Source organism: Elaeis guineensis, chromosome 6, assembly GCF_000442705.2.
Source record: "Elaeis guineensis isolate ETL-2024a chromosome 6, EG11, whole genome shotgun sequence".
NCBI classification, from domain to species: Eukaryota; Viridiplantae; Streptophyta; class Magnoliopsida; order Arecales; family Arecaceae; genus Elaeis; species Elaeis guineensis.
In genome coordinates, this window is record NC_025998.2 from 3,107,114 (window position 1) to 3,128,435 (window position 21,322).

Genomic DNA, 21,322 nt, shown 5'->3' on the forward strand with positions numbered 1-21,322 from the left:
GAAAGAGCCATGGATTTCAGACTCACCTGAAGAAATATTGCCACTGTAACTCAAATTATGAATGTTCTCACTGCTTGAAAAGATTGCTGAGAGGCCGCATTCGTCGTTTGTAAGGTCGCTCAAGACCCGTAATTCCTCGGATGAGCGATAGTTTCAGTCAGGCTATCGAATGGATCGGCGGCCTTGGACTCGGTGATGGGAGGAAGGGAACATAATTGAGAAGATAAAGCATCTCCCCAAGTGGCACCAAATATTCTTGATTTCTCAAGAACAGAAATTTGGCCGCCAACCTTATCACTTGTTGGCGCTGCAAGAATTCCAGATCCAAATTATTGTTTATCGAGTCCAAAGCAGGAGCTAGCATTTCCACCAACTCATTTACTCCAATCAAAATTTGAACTCATTTCGCTAGTCTGAAGCCCTTGGAGCTCCAAGCCTGAAGTGAATAAAGCTTGATCTTGTTCAACCTTCTCACTGATATGCTGTAATCTTCATTGGATTCGGAAAAAGTGTCGTACAGGTTGCTCCATAAACATGATGGAATTGAAGAGATATCACTTGCGAGATTTGTTGAATTAATATTCCAACTCCAACTATCCATTGCCGGGTTAGTTCTTTTATGCCTGAATACCAATAGATTATGAGCACAGTTATGATTAAAAGTACGTGCTAGCAGAGAGTAAAATGCCTTATTTATATATTAAATCTAATTTTATGTCCTAGATAGCACTTTGAAAATACTATTGACATCAAATGCATTTTCGAAAAGAAAAATCTTTATGAGATTCTGATGTAAAAAGAATAAGCAGCAACATTATTCGATTTAGTAGTCGCGACTCATACCTTGTGCAGATCGAGACCGAAGATAAAAAGTCGTCTTTGGACAAAGGAATTTTGATCTCCCAACCTGTCTTACAAGCTCAGAGAGAACTACCGGTGGCTGAATTTTAGCGGTGTTGCCCTTTTATACGAGGTGCAGACATATCATTCATCAGCCATGACAGCATCTACTGCAACGAGGAGCAAAGCAAGTGTTTGCTAACGTCAGTTTTAGCAAATGAAAACTTGTCCAACAATTTGCTAATAAGAGATAAGGCAATAAAAGTACATGATTTCACCATAGTACACGCCAAAACTCCAAGGCCACAGATGAAATAAACCAAAGAACAAGAAGGAAAAGGCCGAAGATGGAGATTATATAAAGATGTGTGCTTCTCTACCTTTGAGTCTCCATGGAGAAGGTGATGCTTTCTGTTCTATGGGCTGTTCCTAGATCGTCAGCCTATAAAGATGAGAGAAGCAGAGTGGGTCCCTACTTATAGTTGTACATGGACTCCTTTATTTTAATGTTTTGTTGTGTTGGATTTTTTAAAGAAGAGGGAGGCTTTTTGGGGCCAGTCCATTTGATGGAGGAGATGGGCAGCATATGAGACTTCTGGAGAAGGAATTAAAAATAAATTAAAAAAAAGCCAGGAAAAGTTCTGCACCTCTTTTGGCTGCTTGTTCTTATTTCACGCGCCCTGCCAACATTCACCAGGCTGCAGCAAGAAAAGGGCAGTGAGAGGTTGAGCACCATTCTGACATAGTGGAAAGTAGATACACTGATACAGATGGTTGGGTCTATAATTTAATGAGTTAAAATTTTAAGTTAAACCCACTGAGTTCTGACTCATATATCAAGAGGTTCTCTTGGTTAGATTCAAACTCCATCATTCTCCTTTATAAATTGGATCATAGCCAATAACTAACGATTGGAGGGAAGTTCTCAAAGTTGTAGAGGGCCAAAATTGGCAATTCTTACGAAGAGTGGTAACATGGGAGCAAGGCGCCAGGTTTGAGCATGAGCTCGAGCATGATTATTGGAAGAGTGAACTCTCATAAGGATAAGGTGAAATATAGGTCTTGAAGAGCAAAGCTGGAGTGGTAACACATAGTGGACTCTAAAGAGTAACTGGTTGTGGAGCTTGATTGCGGAGTAGTAATAGATTGGACTCGAAAGAAGGCTAAATTGGCTTACATATGAACAAGAGTGTTGAGGATCATGTGTGAGGTTTGATCCCATATAGAGTAGTTAGTGGAAAATAGATGGATGATTGGATCTAAAACAGCTTTAGCTTTTAGGTTGAATTGGATTCTAACTTGTATATCAAAGTCTTCTTCTAGCTGGATTCAAACTCTCCGATTCTCTCCAACAACTTCTTGGTATTGCTATTCCTACCAGTAGGTTAATATGTTAGAAATATATATTGGAAATTGTTAGAAATGGAAACGGTGTGTATGAATCTGAATCAACTACAGGTACACGTTAATGTCTTCCACATTTACACACATATTCATGAACAGATATAGACTAGAGAGAGAGAGAGAGAGAGAGGACCCAATAAGCTTTTCTGGACTATGTTTTTCCCCTCTTAGTAATCTTCTAGACTATGTCTAAACAGTGTGTGTGTGTGTGTGTAATCAAGTAATGATTTTTAGAAGAATAACGAAGACTAGCAACAAGAGGATGTTTCAAAACATAAGTAGGGGATGATATATAATAGAAAGACGGAGTTGGACCATGTTAAGTAGTATAACAACTTTAGTGGCTTTGGATTTAAAAATCGGTAAAGTAGCAAGAATATGCTGAAAAAAAAGATGAGAGTAGAAGATATGAGTATGAGAGAGAGAGAGAGAGAGAGCAAACAAGCTATTTTGAACCATGCATTAAATAATACTAACAAACATTTGGTGGCAGCGGTTAAAGTGAACGGCAAAACAACATGAATATGTTGGAAGATAGAAGTATAGGTGATTTTTATGCGCATGAATACATTAATAGGTGCGTAATTTGTTTAATAACTTGATATTCTCCGAGGGTAAAGGAATATTCCTTGGATTGTAGTCATGGCTTTGGAAGAATAATAAACAAATGGAATTAGGATTTTAAAAGATTTTGAGGAATTAATCAGAAACAAATGTGGTGTGCCGATGTTTGCGGCTTCTATGTTCATCCCATCATTACAGCTCGCCATCATGGTCTGCAATGGCAACTGCTCGCATGGAAGTCAAATTAGCTATTCTTTCAAAGCCCCATTCCTACTCTCCAATATCTGCCTTCCCCATTCCTCCTTTTTTTCCTTTTTTGTGTAAAAATCCCCATTCTCTTCGATACTAAGACAAAGGAGTTTGAATCATACGGGAGTCAACTCATGCCGACTTGATCCATAAATAAAGCGTCCTTCGACCAACTTCTTTTGGCTTGGTTGTCAATTTTTGCAACTCCGCTCCATTATCTTTCAACCAAATTGATCCTCTTGTCCATACCGTCATAACGAAATGAATAGTTTAGTTTTGTTTCCACTGGGATCATGAAAGGCATGAAAAGTATGCAAGCATCAACTCTGCCATTATCCAGATCAAGCGTGCAAGTGCTGATGAATGGAATTGTACAAAGGAAGCCCAACTGCTAACAAAAGGCTTTGTTATGACACGGAAATGATATACCATAAAAAAGTTCAAGGTCCTAGTGGGTCCATGAACCATCTGGAATAACAAAAGTTCTCTATACACCGCACTTGATATAAAAAAAATACATCATTTTACCTAATTGGTCAATGTAGCTATCACTTTTCAACGCTTTTCAACATGCATTTAGTGTCTACAGTCCTATTTTTTCGTTTAAAATTTTAAATGACAAAAATAACTCTCTCTTCTGAAAAAGATATGATACAGAATATCATAATTTTTTTTTTCAGAAGTCATAAAGAATGAAAGATATTTTTTATCTTTGAAAATTTATGAAATTTTTAAATGATAAAAATGTCTCTCCCTTATGACATCTTATGGCCAAATTATGACATCCTGCATGTAAAAAATCATACTTAAAATGTATAATATCATAATATGATTATAAAATATCATAATTTTTTAAAAAAAATAAAAAATATATTCATCATTTAAAATTTCAAACGAAAAAAAATGAAACTGCAGGTATTAAATATGTGTTGAAAAATAATAGCTACGTAGTCCAATCAAATGGAATGATATATTTTTTTATATTAAATATGATATATAAAAATTATTTTTGAAATAAACATGCATAAAATTCACTTTCTAACTCTATTCCACTTAACAATATTTTTAACATCAAGATAAAGAAAAATACGAGAAAAATTTTTTCCACTCTCCTATAATACATTGCATATGAACACCTACGGGGCTGCCAAGCATCCAACCAGGATTCTTGGGACCACCCATCGGAGGCCGGGCAGGTCCAATCATTGGATCTCGATCCCCCCTTCCTCTTATCTTCCCCTCCTGCCCCGCCCGGTGGTTGCGCATTTAGATGGGTGAGTTATGTCTGTTGCTTGGAGTCTGAGTTGGCAACTTCCCCCGCTGACGTCACATCCAGGCCGGGGTTTTTATTGGTGCTATTGCCTCCGTATTGCATGCACCAGGTGCAATTGGACCGCGCCAAATCCCACGGTGCATAGCACGCCACCTTCCCCCTTGTGTTTCACCAATTCCCGATTGCGCGCTCTCCACGTGCAAATGCTCCTCGATTTGCCCTGGTTCAGGTGCATGCAATAATTTCATATTGGGGTCGCTGGTCCCGGACCGGCCACTATTTCGGAGACTATGAGCTCGTGGGTTTGAAAAACTTGGCGCCGCGCCATTGGTGGAGGGTTGAGCTGTCCCGCTGGATCGCACATGGGGTTCTAAGCCGTAGCGTTGGATTTGGGACCATGTAGTATTAAAATATTTTGGACAAATTTTACCAAAAATAATATTTTGGACAATAAAACTTATATAAAAATAACGTCATTAATACTGTCTTGGTACCTGAACCAATTCGACCGCGGTCGTGAGAAAATCTGATAACAAGATTCGGATATGCTCCTTACCATCCATGATGGCACCCTGATTTCTTAAATCCAACTGAGTATTTCAAATGAAAAAAATATTACAAACACCCTCAGGTAAATTGGAGACCAAGTGCGGTATTGTTTTTCGAAATTGTGATTGTATTTTTCATGTAAAAGAATAATTGATCTTTTTTTTTGTAATGCCAACTCTTAGATTAATCCAAAATACAGATTTCATTTTGTTTGGGCATATCGTAATCTATATTTTAAGGCGCAATACATATATTTTTATTATTATAATAGGACGTTGTTTAGGAGTTGCATTTCCTTCGTTCAATATTTTGGAAAAGATGAAAAAGAATTAAAAAAAAAAAAAAAAAAAACAGGGCAAAAACTGGAGCTGTATGACTATATCTTATAGCTTTTAGCTTGCATACATGGTTTTTTTTTTCCTATATCTTATTTTTTTTGGTGATGCTATTAATGTTAGAAGGGGCTTGAGTTTACCTCGTAGCATGATGTGATTGTTTTCTTTATCTTAGGGAAGTAGTTTGGTCGCGTGTCCTTCGGGCGCTGCTGTACGTCTAGCTGCTCATACAACGATCATCATGTGTCGTGGTCCAACTTTTGTCATGCGAGCAAATCTATCATGCAATTATGATTTGTTCCGCAGAGAGACGACGAGGGAGATAAGGTAGGGGACCCACTTAAATTGTTTTATGCGGACTATCCAACTACTTGATGTTCAACAATATCAGTTCGCCTGTATTTCTAATAGGCCAGCAGTTTTTTCTTGGTAAGAAAATAGACCGGTAGTTGACGAGCAACTCGCACATCTGAAAAATAGCATTGCACAATACTATTATCAAATTCATAAGCCATCCAGAAATAAACATGTCAAAATCTTCGGAATCAGTAAACATGATGGCGGCACAGTTCCATCCAAATGGCACATCTATAACTTCATAGCTGAAATCTGTTCGAGGTAATGAGTAATGTCATACACGTTTGTTTTTCTTTTTTCTTTTTTGAAAACAGCGAGCATTATATTGTAGAAAGAGATCTGTTAGAGAAATAAACGCAATCCAAGGACTACAACTCCTGCATATAGATAAGTCTGATACATACTAATTTACATGAGCGGAATCCATATCCGCTAGAAAGCTTCAGAAAGAGCCAAAGCCGCCGAACAATGGGGTCAAACATTAATGTCATGCCATTTTAGGTGCTTTTCCCTAAAATCTGCACTTGAAATTGAAATATTCACTAGTGCTTGTTCTTTCCCCCTTCCTCCTGGCTTCGGTTAGTATGTCAAAGCAGCCACTATTAATATTGACGTCTCGGTAACCACCCGATGATCCGATCTCGATCCGCCCAAGTCCTTTTTCCTGTTGTCAACATCTGTTTACGGTATTGTGTCGGTGTGACCAGAGCGAGAGAGAGAGAGAGAGAGAGAGAGAGTTGTGTGTGCACGGACCACCTTATCGCCATCGTCATCACACGCTGCCGTAGCTTTCACCCGGTCAATTGAATGCTCATCCCGTTCATGCATCGTCCTCCTTCCAAACCCTCTGAACCATTTTGTCACATGCGTTGGCTGCATGGCCTTGACCCAACCAACATCCCCATCCGGCCCGAGTTTGATCCGCCAACTTCCTCGAAGCACCATCTACGTCGCTTGCATCGAGCCCCAACATCATGATTTTTGATCCGCCAACCTCCTCGAAGCACCATCTACGTCGCTTGCATCGATCCCCAACGTTATGACTTTTGATCCGCCAACGAACATGATGCAGCCCTGACGAAGCTATGCCTCAAGCCCCACACTCTCCAGCACAGGCGTACAGACACGTCATTCCACTGTTTCATAGGAACAAAAAATGTTAGTCCAAATGCTCCAGCATCTAGCATGCCTAACTTACAGCAATGCTCTGATTAATTCACATCTTCATTACTATTCCTTAAAAAAAAAAAAAACCACGCACGCGCACACACACACACACACACACACACTTACAAAGGAGGACTACCAAAAAATATAAAAGGAGAATAGCAAACTTAGCTGCCTCAAAAATAACTCTGGTGGACAAATTTATAACAAGCATAAATTGTAATATAAATCCTTCTTTGCCTTATATGATGGCTCAAAACAAGTGCAGCTATGATGCCGACCAGACCAGAAAGGATCCGGAAGGTGAACTAAGCAAGATGGTCCCCAAAGGGATGCATCACATGCTGGGGCCCTTGCAGATTCTTCGGATTTGAAACGCATCTAATCAATGAGGCGATTTGGGTCCATTCTCATTCAATACACTGTCACAGACGGATGCAGGCAGAACAGAGCAATTGCATGCCTGTGGACCTACCATCTATGAGAGGACATTTGAAGACCAAAATTAAACCACCTTGGTGATGTAAGATCATTGATGATCCTCGTCTTAAGATAATTTGATCTTCCATAATCTAAGAACATCATATTTGGTACATCATAATCCAATGATTAAAAATCCCTAGGTATCTATAAATAACCTATTTAGTATGCCATCGGAATTCAAAATCACTGACCATAGAATACTAAAATTTCTCCTAACATATGATAGGAAGGTTTTTATGCATTCTCAATTCTCATGAATAAATAGCATAAATACCCTTGATATATGCTAGGACAGATAAAAAAATTGTTACCATCCAATTTCCATTCAGACTCATAATACACGACCATGGCATTAAATAAGACAATAAGAGCAATGCTAGGTACACCTAGAACTTGAATATAAAAATACCTCATAGTGGTACCCAAGAACCTAATAAATATGGATCAACCATTGTGTGAAATTTGCATGCTTTGAACAATGGTAGATAAAAATTGAAAAAAGATGATAATCACATCGGTAGTATTTCTTCTATTAAATCTAAGCAGTGTTAGAATTTCATATGATTTCTATTACACCTGGGATTTGGTTCAACCGTCTTATTGATTGCTTCAACAGCTGCTAGCATAAGAATGACAACAAATTAGAAACTTGAAGCTAAGAAGATACTGCAAATCAAGTAGGCAGAAGGTGATGCAGAATCCAAGTATTTAAAAGAATTGGTAGCAAATAATTTGCTCCATAATTTCCCTCAAAGATATGTCCTATTAATTTAGCAATTCACCAATTGTGCTAGATGTATCACAGGCTAACAACTACAAAAAAATAGACTTGTAATCCTCAAAAGAAAAGAAAAATTGATGCAAGTAGACAGAGAGAATTCAATGACTACAGTAGAAAATGAAACTAACCCAAACTTCACTATTAACTATTGACTCCACCTCAAGATCAGCAAGACTAAAAGGACACCATTCATGCACCTTATTCTTTTTTGTCATCTTGTGCACAGTGTGTCAATCCTTCAGTCACCAATTTTCTCCATAACATTGATCCCTCCCATGATCCGAAATAAAATTTTGTAAGCTACTGATATCGTATCGTGCTTACTCTTCAAATCAGATAAAAAACACCCAGAATAAAAACTCCCCAAAATAAGTATACCTCACTAACAATGTGATTCTTAGGGTCTGTTTAGATGCCCAAAATCTCATAGGATTCATGGTTTTTTTTTTTCCCTCCCTATAGAATTTAGGCCGGCCCACTCTAAAGACTCCTAGGTATTTGAGAATATAAGCCTAGCCCACACTGATTTTTCCTAGTTGCACTAGTCCGATCATAAATCCCATGAGATTTAGGGCCCAATCATCCAAGCATGCCCTTAACCAGATCAAAAACCTCCAGAACAAAATCCTTTTCATTTGAGTAATAATAGACCAAAAACTTCTGGAACAAGCAAAAAAAAAAAAGATTTCAGATCTAGTATTGATAGATTAGAGCATACCACTTGAAAGAAGGAGCCGATGCTTCCTTTGCCTCTTCCTTGGTCTCTCCGCTACTAAAAAAAAAGGAGATGACTGCAAATCTTCCTCTCCTCTTCCTAATCAACAAAGAGGATGGCAATTACAAAGAATGCATGGAGACTCCTTTCCTGCAATCCAACATCATTGGACTGAGGTGATCTTGAATACCCATCCTCAAGAACAATTTGCTCATCACCAAACTGAGCAGCAATTTGAGATGTAAAGGTGACCTGAGATTATTGTTAGATAGGATCATTAAGGTGCAACCAAACATAATGATCTCATCACCTCTACCCATATCACTCATGATCCTAGATGGATTACCCCAAACAGCTCCTAAAGGTTAAATAGATGCATCCTCCAAGATGTTAATCAATCTCTGATGCCGTGCCTCAAGCATGAAGAATTGACTGGACTAGGGGTATAATTGAGTCGAGTCGAGTAGCTAAAAGCTCAACCTCAACTCAATTCAAAATATCTAAAAGCTCGAAATCTAACTCAAGATCGATCAAGTCTTAACATCCCAAACTTGAGCTCGACTCAATGAAAAAAAGAATAATACTCAAGATCAACTCGACTCAAATATCAATCAAGCTTATATGTGTGTGTGTGTTGAATAAAATAGTAACATTAAAAATATATATAAACTCATAAAGCTCGTGAGCCTTCGAGTCGAATATCTTACCACTCAAGCTCAATTCAAAAAATTATTTAAGCTACTCTAGCCCGATAATAGCCAAATTGAGTTAAGCTTGAACTCGAGTCAAGCTTGAATAGCTCATGAGCAACTCGACTTGTTTGCACCCTTAGACTAGACCAAAAGTTTGATACTCACTAATGCTTCTTGGTTGAAAGTTATAACATCCAATAATTAGGTTTGTAATCCGCAATACATATATAGTTTGGTACAATGATACAGAAAATAATCTCCAGCTTGGAACACAATGCTGTTAATCTATAAGCTATATTTTTTTCTATCTCCAAAATAATTTTTTTTCTTCGACATGATTCAAAACTAGACCATCCACCATGGCAATCTATCCAATGATTGATTACAAAAGATTATCAACAACAATGGTATACCTTGTTATACATCCATTTCATCTATCTTCCATGACCTAGTTTCATCTTATAAAGTGTGAGCTAGATTTTGGATCGAGCTGCCATCCCTCTATAAGACAGTAGGGAAAGAAAATGACAGATGAGAGCCCACAACCAGCACACTGGAAGATGACTGGAAACACACATTTATACAAGGCATGCAAGAGAACCAGATCATCATGCTGCATTAGCCATGAAAAAGACGATATATGGAGCTTCCACAGAGGCTGGGCTCACTACAGATCTATCATCTGTTATGAAAAATTGCTTCAGCTTTCCTCACCTCCTTCACAGACCCAATGATGAAACCTACATGTGAGCACCAACCAGATAGACACATACGACTAATCTAAAAGATCCCATAAGCTTCAGTCTTCTGATAAAACTAACAGATTGTGGTCCATTGCTCCAGTGGTATCCATTGGGTGCAGATGAAACCCACAGGCATGCAATCAATAGGAATACTTTTCAAGAAATAATTAGTGATTGTATAAAAGCTACAAGGTACAATATAAGGAAATTAGAAAAAGAACATCTTTATGTGTTCCCTGGATGCATTATTTGATTGGATGTGGTATGAGTCTTACCAAGGGTAAGCCTGAAGTTTGGGAAATCTTATTGGATGTTCTCAACAAAGGAGATCGTAGTGAGCTTAGGACAGATTCCATTCTCTGCATCATAAGTGCCTAATATGAGTAAACTCTAAAAGGACCAATTGTATGATATGTTTTACCAGCACAAATCAAAGAAATACCAAGAGTACCATACCCTGTACAAACTCCATTTCCTCTTTAACTGCATTATATGTGCCCAGCATGAGAAATGGTCCAATAAAGCAACATTTCCTGAATATTGCATAACATGCTTTGTCTAGATCAGAGAGCTTCTTATCAGTAAAATTCAAACATGATCTTGTAATGGTTCTGCTGCACTTATTAAAGGTATTTCTTGCCATGAGCAATGCAATAATGAAATTTCTATGAGCATCTGCACATTCTGAAGGCTGAAAAACTAACAATATGCTCAGCATTTTTTATGGGCTATGATATAATATATGATTGTACCTATAATAACATGATTTTAAAACAAGCAACATTGTCACTGGCTATGAAAGGCAAGAGGCTAAAGATTAGCCCCTAATTGGATCCTTGGAAAAATAAAAAGACCAGGATGATGAACAAGGAGAAGCAGGAATGCACAAGGAGATTAGCAGAGTGAACCTTACCAGTATGGAAAGTTTTACCAAGCACTTGTCTCCAAGTAAATGATTCTTGAGGTTCAATATTACCTCAGGGGTCTCCTGCATGATTTGGGAACAAAACAACGATGTAAGAAAAGAAATTTGTCCGTATCATAGATCCATGCCAGCTTGAACTTATTTATAGATTCCTGGTGGTCATATGCCAAGTACCAATATGACAATTCAAATAAAGTAGCACAAACAACGAGTTTTATGTCTTGCATTTGGCATCAACTACTCACAAGAACTTGGACTATAACGTTTGGTAGAACTAATACATATTAATAACATGGTCATCACATTGAAACTTTGGTATTTATGGTAGAAAAGTTTATCATCATTTTGTCAGTATTTCAGAGAGTGTTAAAGGTTACAAACTTGGAATTTATATCATAAATAATGGTCACAGGGGAATACTCCTGACTGCTGTAACAAATATTAAAAGTTCATCATAGCAGTCATGTTGGTAAAGTTAGAAAATGCTTTGTGATGTTTTGCAGTTTTTGGCATGTGGGACTCAGGGACTAGCCAGCATTCTTGCAAGTCGTGATATATTCTGCAGTTATTTAGGCTAGTGCTTCCCAGAGAGCCAAATGGCCCCTTTCAGATACTAATGCAACCAAGCTTACCTTGTCAGGAGGACACCTAGCACCACCAGTACGAGTCTCTGCACTGCAATAAACAGAAAAGAATGAATCATCCAACTCAGGAAGGATAAAAGAACATAAATGTTAACACTAGTACTGTATTGATATAGATGATTCTTTAAACACATTACATGCATAATCAGATTACTTGCAAGATTCTTTCACTGATCAAATTGAGGCTCCTTTTTTCCCAATAACTTGTCCCATTGTCCCAGGAGGAACATTTACCACAGAAAGTATCTCTTCTTGAGGGACACAACTTTCAGCGGCTAGGATATCTGGACATCATAACATCAAACAAGCCAAATGATCATGGCACTTCAATATATGAAAAAGCTCAAACAATTATGCTACTTCAATATTGACAAATCCTCCTAGTCCAGTAAATTGCTAGCATATGTTTGAAATATACTCCTGTTTACTTTCATTATTTTTGAATTGCTTATTACTTTCACTTGAACAACCTAGATCATATTTTGCAATAGAAAATAGCTTGTGAGTTCCCTCAATGGTTAGACTTAGGCCTGTTCTTTAATCAACAGGTTTCCTGGCCCTACACTTCCCAATGCAAACTGCTGTTGGGTTAAACCTGTGCTTGCTATGACCCATGTCTCCTGTTCACCCCCGGAAGGTGCCACATAAAGTGGACATCATAAAACTACACAGTTTATTGTGATATAATCATAAAAGCCTTTCACACAAATGTTGGATTTCTGACATCAAAATCAACTAAACATTAACTTTAGTTAATCTCATGGCATTGTCCTGCATCTCTAAGTTCACCCCAATTAATGCAGTGTGGTGTCATATTTGAGGTATGAGAATCCCTCTGTATCATTTAAATAAAGAATATCTTTAACTTCCCAAGTGAAAATTTGCATAATTAATGAGTTTTCTTTGTTATTCATGATATTTTCTTGATCTAAATGAAAGTCAGGTTTATATTTGTTTTAATTTTTTTTACTATTATGTACCATATAATTCAATGAGCATCATAGATTGCATGCATCCAAGGTACAACACAGGCATATCCCTAACTAATTACTAAATCAAGTTAGTTTCTGATACCAACTCCCCTGTAAATGTCAACTATAGGAATGTTTTCAGTCAACAAGATTCAGATCTTCCTAGTGATATAAAACCGAAATAAGTGCTAAAATAACACTAAATTTCTTCAGTATATAAATTTATAAAAAATTACAAAGAAAAATTTTGTCACCAGCAGGAGTCAGGATTAAGATGAATGTGAGACAGTTGGAATCTCTACCACTATCTCTTTTGCCACCATGAAGTTTGAATTGGTTTTCCTTAACATATATTAGATTGATTGAAATATTTACATTCCATAAATTTGCTGTACACAGAATTGAAGGTTAAGACAGTTGCACTTAGGAATTTATCATCCAAAGAAAGCTAGAAGTTCATGTAATTCTTAATGAAAGGCTTTTCTGAACGTGGTTAACAAGGTGTCGTTATTTCTTTACACCCTGTGAACAACACCTCAGAGCTATAGATATGAAAGACAATCTTACCTTTCAATTTGTGCATGTACCTATGGAGTATGGACCTTCAATATACAAATTGTCTGATAGAAATAAAAAATTACATTTAAATATCAGCACGTGACATTAAATTTACATGGCATTACCATGCATGGAAGAAAAGATTTATCACAATTCACTTTTCCATAATAAAAACATAGCCATAAGCCTTTAAGCATTTAACCATCTATGTATGGTTAGTTAATGGAGTCGCCACTGGTGCCTGCCTAAATGTTCAAATATCTACTTAAACATCATCAGCATACGTGATAATCTAATCCTAAATTTAAGCATTCAAGAAAAAGACATTGAAACCTTAATTGCTTCTATAACGGATAAGTATATTAGTAAACTTGGATCCAAAAGTGGGAAAGCAAAGTTTAAAGGACAGGCCCATATATAGGACTTATAAAACAGTTTAAATCTACTTGTTTCCTTTTTCTTATCTTAGAAAACACTTGGTTTGGAATTTCATGATAAAACAACATTTGCATCTGACATCGCACCATGGTTCAGATATTCCTAAAACAGTCTACCTACTCAATGAACTTTGATACCAATTAAGAATGGTTGATCAGGTTCAGATTTCCCTCATATTTCCCTATCAAACAGTTAACTTACCAAATTTTATATTTCCAGCAATTAAATTTGAAGAATAATCGTTGAAGTCCCAACCCCTTGAATGGTATTTAAATTAATAATGATAAGAATATCTAGTTATTTTCGTTCAACCTCCCTACTTTGATGTACATTTGAGAACCAGAAATCTGAAAATATAAAATAAATAAAACAAACTGGGAGGAGACACTTGATGATGAACCTAACATCTATGTAGATAGAATTTAACCACTTGATAAGTTTCGATCACAAATTGAAAAGGCATCACAAAACTGATTGATCAGATGCCTCTCACCAATACCTTCTTCGAGAACGGAAGGAAAATCACTGGAAGAAAAAATATTAAGTCTATACACATAATAATGCTCGCAGCAGAAAGTAGACTCTTCTATAGACAATCTTATCCTAACCCCACATTCAGTGCTAGGCCTTTCCATGATCAAAGAAAACATAGATCTGGCTTAACTTACAAAAATCAAAAAGCAAAGCCATATAAAAAGACATGCAACCACTCTGAATACGATCCCAAGGACAAACAAAACTAATTGAACATCCAAATGAAACAACAAAATTCAACACAACTCATCAAAATAGGATTTCAAAAAGTTTCCCACCACTTTTAATTTGTTCAGAGACAATGTCAGATTTAATCCAGTAAAAAAAAAAAAATCCACAACACTTGAGCACCAAAATACTCATAGTCACAGTATCACACGCTTGTTATCTGTTTAATTCATTTTTTGCTTCCATAATTTTTCTATAAATGGATGCCACTTCATGGTAACCAAACCATATCCTTTTTTGACTTTTAAGCTAGCTAAGACACTAGACAAGGTTGAGCATAGAGAGGTAATTTGAACCTTCTTTACAGCATTGACTTCATGAAGCTTTTGCAATTCATTCCCATCAAGTACTTATTTCTATGTCAGTGCAGGCATTTTCAGGTCCCATCTTGTCTTGCTTTTTGCTGGCTTCAGTTTACATGTCATCCATCCTCTCTTGGTGGAAAACTTAAACCCAAAATAAGCAGAGCAAATCTCTTCATGCATGCATATTATTATAACAATGTTGGGTAACTACATGCCACCAAAATTGCATAACCATGCAGAAAGTGCTGGTCTAACAGACAGCAAAAGGATACTAGCGACTTTTTTTAATCCCTTTCTATGGCAAAGCAGCCTAATTATATAACCAGAACTTGAGTAAGCTAAGAAATGATAAGATAATTATCATGCAAACAAACTGAATAATTGATTGTTCTTTGGGATGGCTGTCTTTTAGCTTGTAAAGCAATCATAAAATCAATGATGGAAACTTGACATGTTCAGAGAGGCATGATTTTTAATTAGCACTGAAACTACCATGCTTCTTTCTAAAATAAAGACCTGGAAGAGTGGGAAGAGGAGGCCAATCAGCAAAGTCATTAGAATTGATGCGGAAACATCTACAGTTCAGTGAGCCACAGACTGCAAGATCCCATATGGATTTTTGTTGAATTTCTCCATCATTTTGTGATAGATATAGAGGAGAAAGCGTACATCTTCAGCAGCAGCACGGACGATTATTTCAGACTATTGGTCGGTTTGTCCAAAATAAAGGGTCCTGATTCCTAAAAAAGAAGAGTTGAAAATCAGCTCACACATATGTTACTCAAGAAATTATTACTTGTTTGATGCAAGGCCAATTTCATTTAGTAAATTAAGCTCACAGCGAACTAAAGTGCCAAGGCATTCACGTGATTCAACCTAAGTCATTCATTTTCACTAGGAAAAACATCAAAAGGAATATCTGTTTTTCTTTCCCACTATTAAACAACAAAAGATTACGCTTACAGATGATTATTATCATTTAAAAATTGACAATCATGTGAGATGATTATGTGTATGTTAAAACCTTTAACAAAACACTTTTGGAATGTTATGAGAAGTGCTCTTACCAAGAGGTCAATATTGGTGCTATTACAAAAATATATATATATATTTTTCAAACAGAAGTGTCACTGTAGGTATTAGCTCAATTACTGTTGATACTGATAACAATGCCAAAAGCTATCTTCATCACTACCATCAATGCTCATACAAGTTGAAATGTTATTGATAGCTTTCTAATAGTGGTATAGCCATGAAAGTGAACTTCTTTTCACACACATGAATAACTAAAAACAAATCATCTATTTATGATGAATCTTATACATGTATGGTTAATATGGTCTTGACTTTAATTTGTTGTGAAAAAAATTAACTTTTAAATCTTCTAATTGTTCCCTAAGGATGATAACCAAAATAAACATCACAGATGGAGTGCAATGCTTTTTTATTTCCCTAGTAGTCACATCAACATTAATGATCCAATTGGATACAATATTTCATGTAACCTCACATAATAATCAGCATGGTAGGCTAACCTGCCTTGGAAGAACATGCACTTCTTTTAAAGGTAGGTTTTCCTCTGTGAAGAAGTAAAAATCATGCCATATGGACACTGAAATAAGAATACCACGAAGAACAAGATTTTATCCAATCTCCAACATCATTCTTTAAATATCTATATTGAAGTAATCAACAAAAAGCGTAAATGACAAAACATGGAGGGCAAAAGGAACTAGCCGAACAATGAGCAATATACACAAAGTATCATATTTGTACTTCCATTAGACAGCTATAATATACTAAAGTAGTTTATGAATTAGTTGTATGTCATATTACCTTAACCAGAAAGCCTTATTCCATCTGTATGGGCTTGGCCTATTTCAAGATATGAACCCCAAGCCTGACAAATGTTTTATGATTGGCCAGCATCCCAACAAACATAACTTCGGACAAGACAAGTGCATTATCAGTTATGGATTTAAGATGTCCACACGCGATGTTATGTAATCTACTGGATATAACAAACTATCAAATAAAAAAATAAAAATAAAAATCCATCATCTCATCCTGCACGTACAACAACGAACGGGACAAAGGTTATCTAATATCCGTGAGGACCAATATAAATTGTGGACTGAATTTTTTTGCAATCACTATCTTGATCTATGATGACTTTCAAGTTGCAATTCCTAATCCACAACTCAAGCAACTTAAAGTGAGACTTATAGAAAGTACAGATTTAACTCTGGATTCTTTCCATTGTTATAGCTATGCTTAGTAAGGAGGAGGGAAAAATTATAGAGCTACATAACTTTAATCCCTTGTGTATTAGTTGCTCTTGAAGAAACTTTCTAATGGATGCAGGGGACAATGGCTGCACTACTCAGAGTCCTCTATTTGCAAGCTTCCTATTCAAAATTTAATGTCTTCTCTTCCTCTATTTAGACTGTTTAGTTATTTAACTCCATTTTGGCAACGACTCCTTCCTTAATCCAAACTTATTTGCGCAAAGATGACCTGGTGGCTTGCATCCAATCTACCTGCCAAGAACCAACTATCATCCATGGTGTCTGAAGAGTTTTGACTCAAAAGGGTTATGATTTCTGATGGGAGTTGATTATAGGAAAGAAATATGTCTTGAGGATGATATAGTGTAAGGCAGTGTGCATATATGCTACAATTTTGTTTCATTTTTCATTAGAAGCAAAGTTGAGATTCTGTTATGAAGACTTGAAGATTGTGTCGAAATTATGAAGTCTATGGTTTGTGTACAGACATAGTAAAGCTATGCCTCAAACCAATTTATCAACATAGGTTTAAAATTATTTTAATTTGTGAACAGTTATAAATTTTGGTTGGAATAGTTACATTCTAAACGTGCATTTGCATGTAAATATTCCCTAGTATTTCTAAGAAAAAAGAACTTCAAATGCTCAAAAATGCTTATCAAGAAAAAGGAAATATATATGTAGCAACCCGTTTACTTGGGCCTGTAGCCCAGATGGCCCAACAACAAAAAAAAAAAAAAAAAAAAAAAAAAAAAAACAGAACAGAGAAGGAGGAAGACTCCTAGCCGGAGTCTTCTTCCTTCACGATTTCCGGCAAAATCGGACTCAAAGAGTCCGGCTAGGATAGGAAACCTCCACTATAAGATCCTCCAACCTTCCTTTAGGAATTTACAACAAAAATTTCGAAGTAAATCAAGAGATTTGAGGGATTTTTCTCAGAGATTTCCGTGGTGGTTGATCGGAAGAAAAGAGGTCGCCGGAGCTGTTTTGGCCGCCGGAATAAGGTATTTCCTCTTCTCCTTGTTATTCTCCGGTCACCGGTGTTTTTTGGAAGTCGGCGAGGTGCCGGTTCGGGCTTCCGGTTCGGGCTCAAACAGGGATACCCTATTTTTATGATTTTCTTCCTTCTCTGCCGCCGGCAACAAGGAGGGTGACCCTGCCGCCGGCCAGCTTGCATGCTCGGCCGTCGTTGCCGGATCTCCGACCAAGTCGTCGGAGCCCGAGCCACCCTCTTTTTCCTCCCCTGTTTTGGCCCAACGGAACCCGTGGGAAGAAAAGAAGAAAGGAAGAAGAAGAAGAAAAGAAAAAGAAAAGAAAAAGGAAAAAGAAAAAGAAAAGAAAAAGGAAAAAGAAAAAGAAAAGGAAAAAAAAAAGGAAAAAGAGAAAGAGAAAAATAAAAATAAAAATAAAATAAAATAAAATAAAAAAGAAGAAGAAGGAGAGAATTTTCCTCTCTCTCCTTTCTCTCTTCTTTCTCTCTCTTTTCTCTCTCCTCTCTCTACCTTCTCTCTCCAATTTCTCTCTCTAGATTCTCTCTCTATTTTCTCTCTCTAGATCTTTCTCTCTTTTTGTGGATTTTATCTCTCTAGGATCTTTTCTTCCTCTCTGATTGCATCATGAACCCTAGAATAAACTTGAAGATGAAAATAAGATGATTTGAGATTGCTCCGAAATTCGTGCGGTAGATCTGATTCCAGTAGTATTCTATTCAAAATTTGTAACACTTGATTCATATTGAGTCACCCTGATAGGTCCTCTGATGATCTCGATCATGAGTGCCTCATCGAAAGGATACGAAGGTTTCTCTCTCCACTTTCTCTCTCTACTTTCTCTCTCTAGAATTTTCTCTCTCTTCATGGATTTTTTCTCTCTAGAAGTATTATGGATTAGTGGAGGATCCAAATACTTAGGTAAATCCTAATTTTGGTTAATCCTAAGAGAGATCCTAGATTTGTGTTATCAGGTCGATTATCGGTAATTTTCTATATATGTGATTTTTATATTTGATCAGGGTCATGAAGAGATACGATTATCTGCATAAGATATCAAGTGGAATATCTTGTTAGAGAAATTTATAAATCAAAGAAGAACATTGATTTCTGTGTTTGGATCAGTCACCGGTAAAGGTAAGAATCTCTGTACATGATCACCATTATATATATGCTATTTTACTGTTGGTCTTGCATTATTGGTTTTGCATCGTCGGATTTGAGATTGATGAAATTATTATATCTGAGATACTGTTATTTGATTTTGAGCATGAGTATGTTATGTTAATATATATGTATCAGAGATTGATGGCATGATTATATGGATATGACATATCTGAATTGATCATAATGCAAGACAGAATTGATTGATGAAATCAACATATAATGATTAAATGAAAAGAAAGAGATATATGGTATGGACTAGCCTTGTCATGTGGAACAGCCGGCCAGGAGCTTATGCCTGGGACAGCCCGCCAGGAGCTTATGCCTGGGACAGCCCCCACTGGCTTACAGGTGGATCAGCCGGCCAGGAGCTCATGCCTGGGACAGCCCGCCAGGAGCTTATGCCTGGGACAGCCTCTCACGGGCTTTGGTACGTGGGACAGCCGGCCAGGAGCTCATCCTGGGACAGTCTTGAAAGACTTTTTAAAGTGGATTCGATCCGGATGATGACTGAGGTATAGACTTGGATAGTCCAGAGCCAGAAAGAAAATGTTAAAATCATATGATTATGAAAGGAGAAATGAAAGATAAGATATGAAACAATTGTTGAACAAAAGTGTTTCACCGGTTAACATATGATGATGCATCTATTTTGACAAGACAGAAAATTTATGAATGTTTGCATTATTCTGGACATTGAACATGAGATTTTATATTTTATTGCTTATCCTTATTTTCAGACTATATTACTATATCAGTGTGATATGGGAATTCTTACTGGGCTGTAAAGCTCACACCCCTTCATCTTTCTTTTTCTTCTCAGAGTTGCAGGATGACTTAGATTGGCTATGGCTTGGATTTACGGGTGAGCAGAAGGATAAATAGAGTGTCATAGTATCTGATCAGAGAATTGAAGGAATGTTAATTGTTATTATGCAAGTTTTATGAATTATTATTGAAATTAAATATTATGGTTGATAAGGTTGTAATGATTTAATTTGACCTTGTATATTCTTTAGGGCTTGCTCTAAGGAGTGTGCGGCCATCACGTATCCGATCCGGATGTTGGGTTCGGAGCGTGACAATATATCCAGTGACTAAAGTAACACATTATTATCTGAAAGGGAGCCACCTGCATGATATAAAGAAAATGTCTAGCAGTCAGTGCTAAAGTAAGGAAGCATGTACTTAGCAGACACAGCATAAGTCAACAAAACCATATAACTACACCTCGACACAAGAAATTAAGAAAACACTGAAATGAGAAGGCAATAAATATTGGTACATTTAGAAGAAAATGAATTGGAGACAAGTCATATAGAGGTCATGGGACTAAAATATTAGTCTAGCATTTCAATAATATGCAAGCCATGACATTTCAATAATATGAGAACCACAAGCACCAATAATATATATAAATGGGACCACTTCATGCATCTGATTGCAGTAAATTTAGTAATCACTTCAAAATCTTAAAAGAGATGGTTAGGAAGATGATCCATTCCCTATGATAATGACATTGATATCTCCATATTTGTGAAAACATAGTTGTATCCTTCACTGTTGAATTTCAATCACATGTGATTTCTAAATAATTGAATCCTGATAATTTCTCGTAACATAATTAAATTGCATCACATAAACAAATTTTTATCTTGATATTTCTCAAGGGTGAGACGTTTAGAAGTATGATTTATTTTTTAAGCATCATAAACAGTTGTTGAGTTTTGCTTTTAACGAATTTACCATTGCAAAGAGACATTGCAAGCAAAGAAAGAAATGAAAAAAAGCCATAACTTTGAAATCCAAGAGAGCATGGACATGAGAGATCTTGGTCATGTAACTGTCATTATAAGCTTTATGTTCAAGCAAAGCAGCCATCAACTAATTCCAGTATGTCTACATCTCCATGGTTAAGTCAGAGCACATGGGGTCTGTGTTTGCATGATTGAACATTGGCAGCAAAGAAGCCAGCTAAAAATAATTGGTGTTGACCAAAAAATAGAGGGAATTATAGGTAATTGGTAGTTGTTTTTAACATGGAAATAAGCTCAATATCACAATCTTTTAAAAAATACCATTTTATTCTTTTTGATCTATGATCTAATTCTAAAAAATTGAGTAGT

The 21,322-nt window shown here is 36.6% G+C and overlaps 2 long non-coding RNA genes across 2 annotated transcripts; both read right to left on the reverse strand.

Annotated features, from left to right (window-relative positions):
- Window positions 1–10,425: 10,425 nt before the first annotated feature.
- LOC140858653 (uncharacterized) lies at window positions 10,426–11,144 on the reverse strand. Its single transcript, XR_012142237.1, has 3 exons — window positions 11,066–11,144; window positions 10,609–10,685; window positions 10,426–10,511 (listed from the first exon to the last, which is right to left on the reverse strand). It is a non-coding gene; the product is annotated as an uncharacterized lncRNA (long non-coding RNA).
- Window positions 11,145–11,692: 548 nt separating this feature from the next.
- Window positions 11,693–15,570, reverse strand: LOC140858482 (uncharacterized). Its single transcript, XR_012142049.1, has 3 exons — window positions 15,272–15,570; window positions 11,859–12,005; window positions 11,693–11,752 (listed from the first exon to the last, which is right to left on the reverse strand). It is a non-coding gene; the product is annotated as an uncharacterized lncRNA (long non-coding RNA).
- Window positions 15,571–21,322: the final 5,752 nt, after the last annotated feature.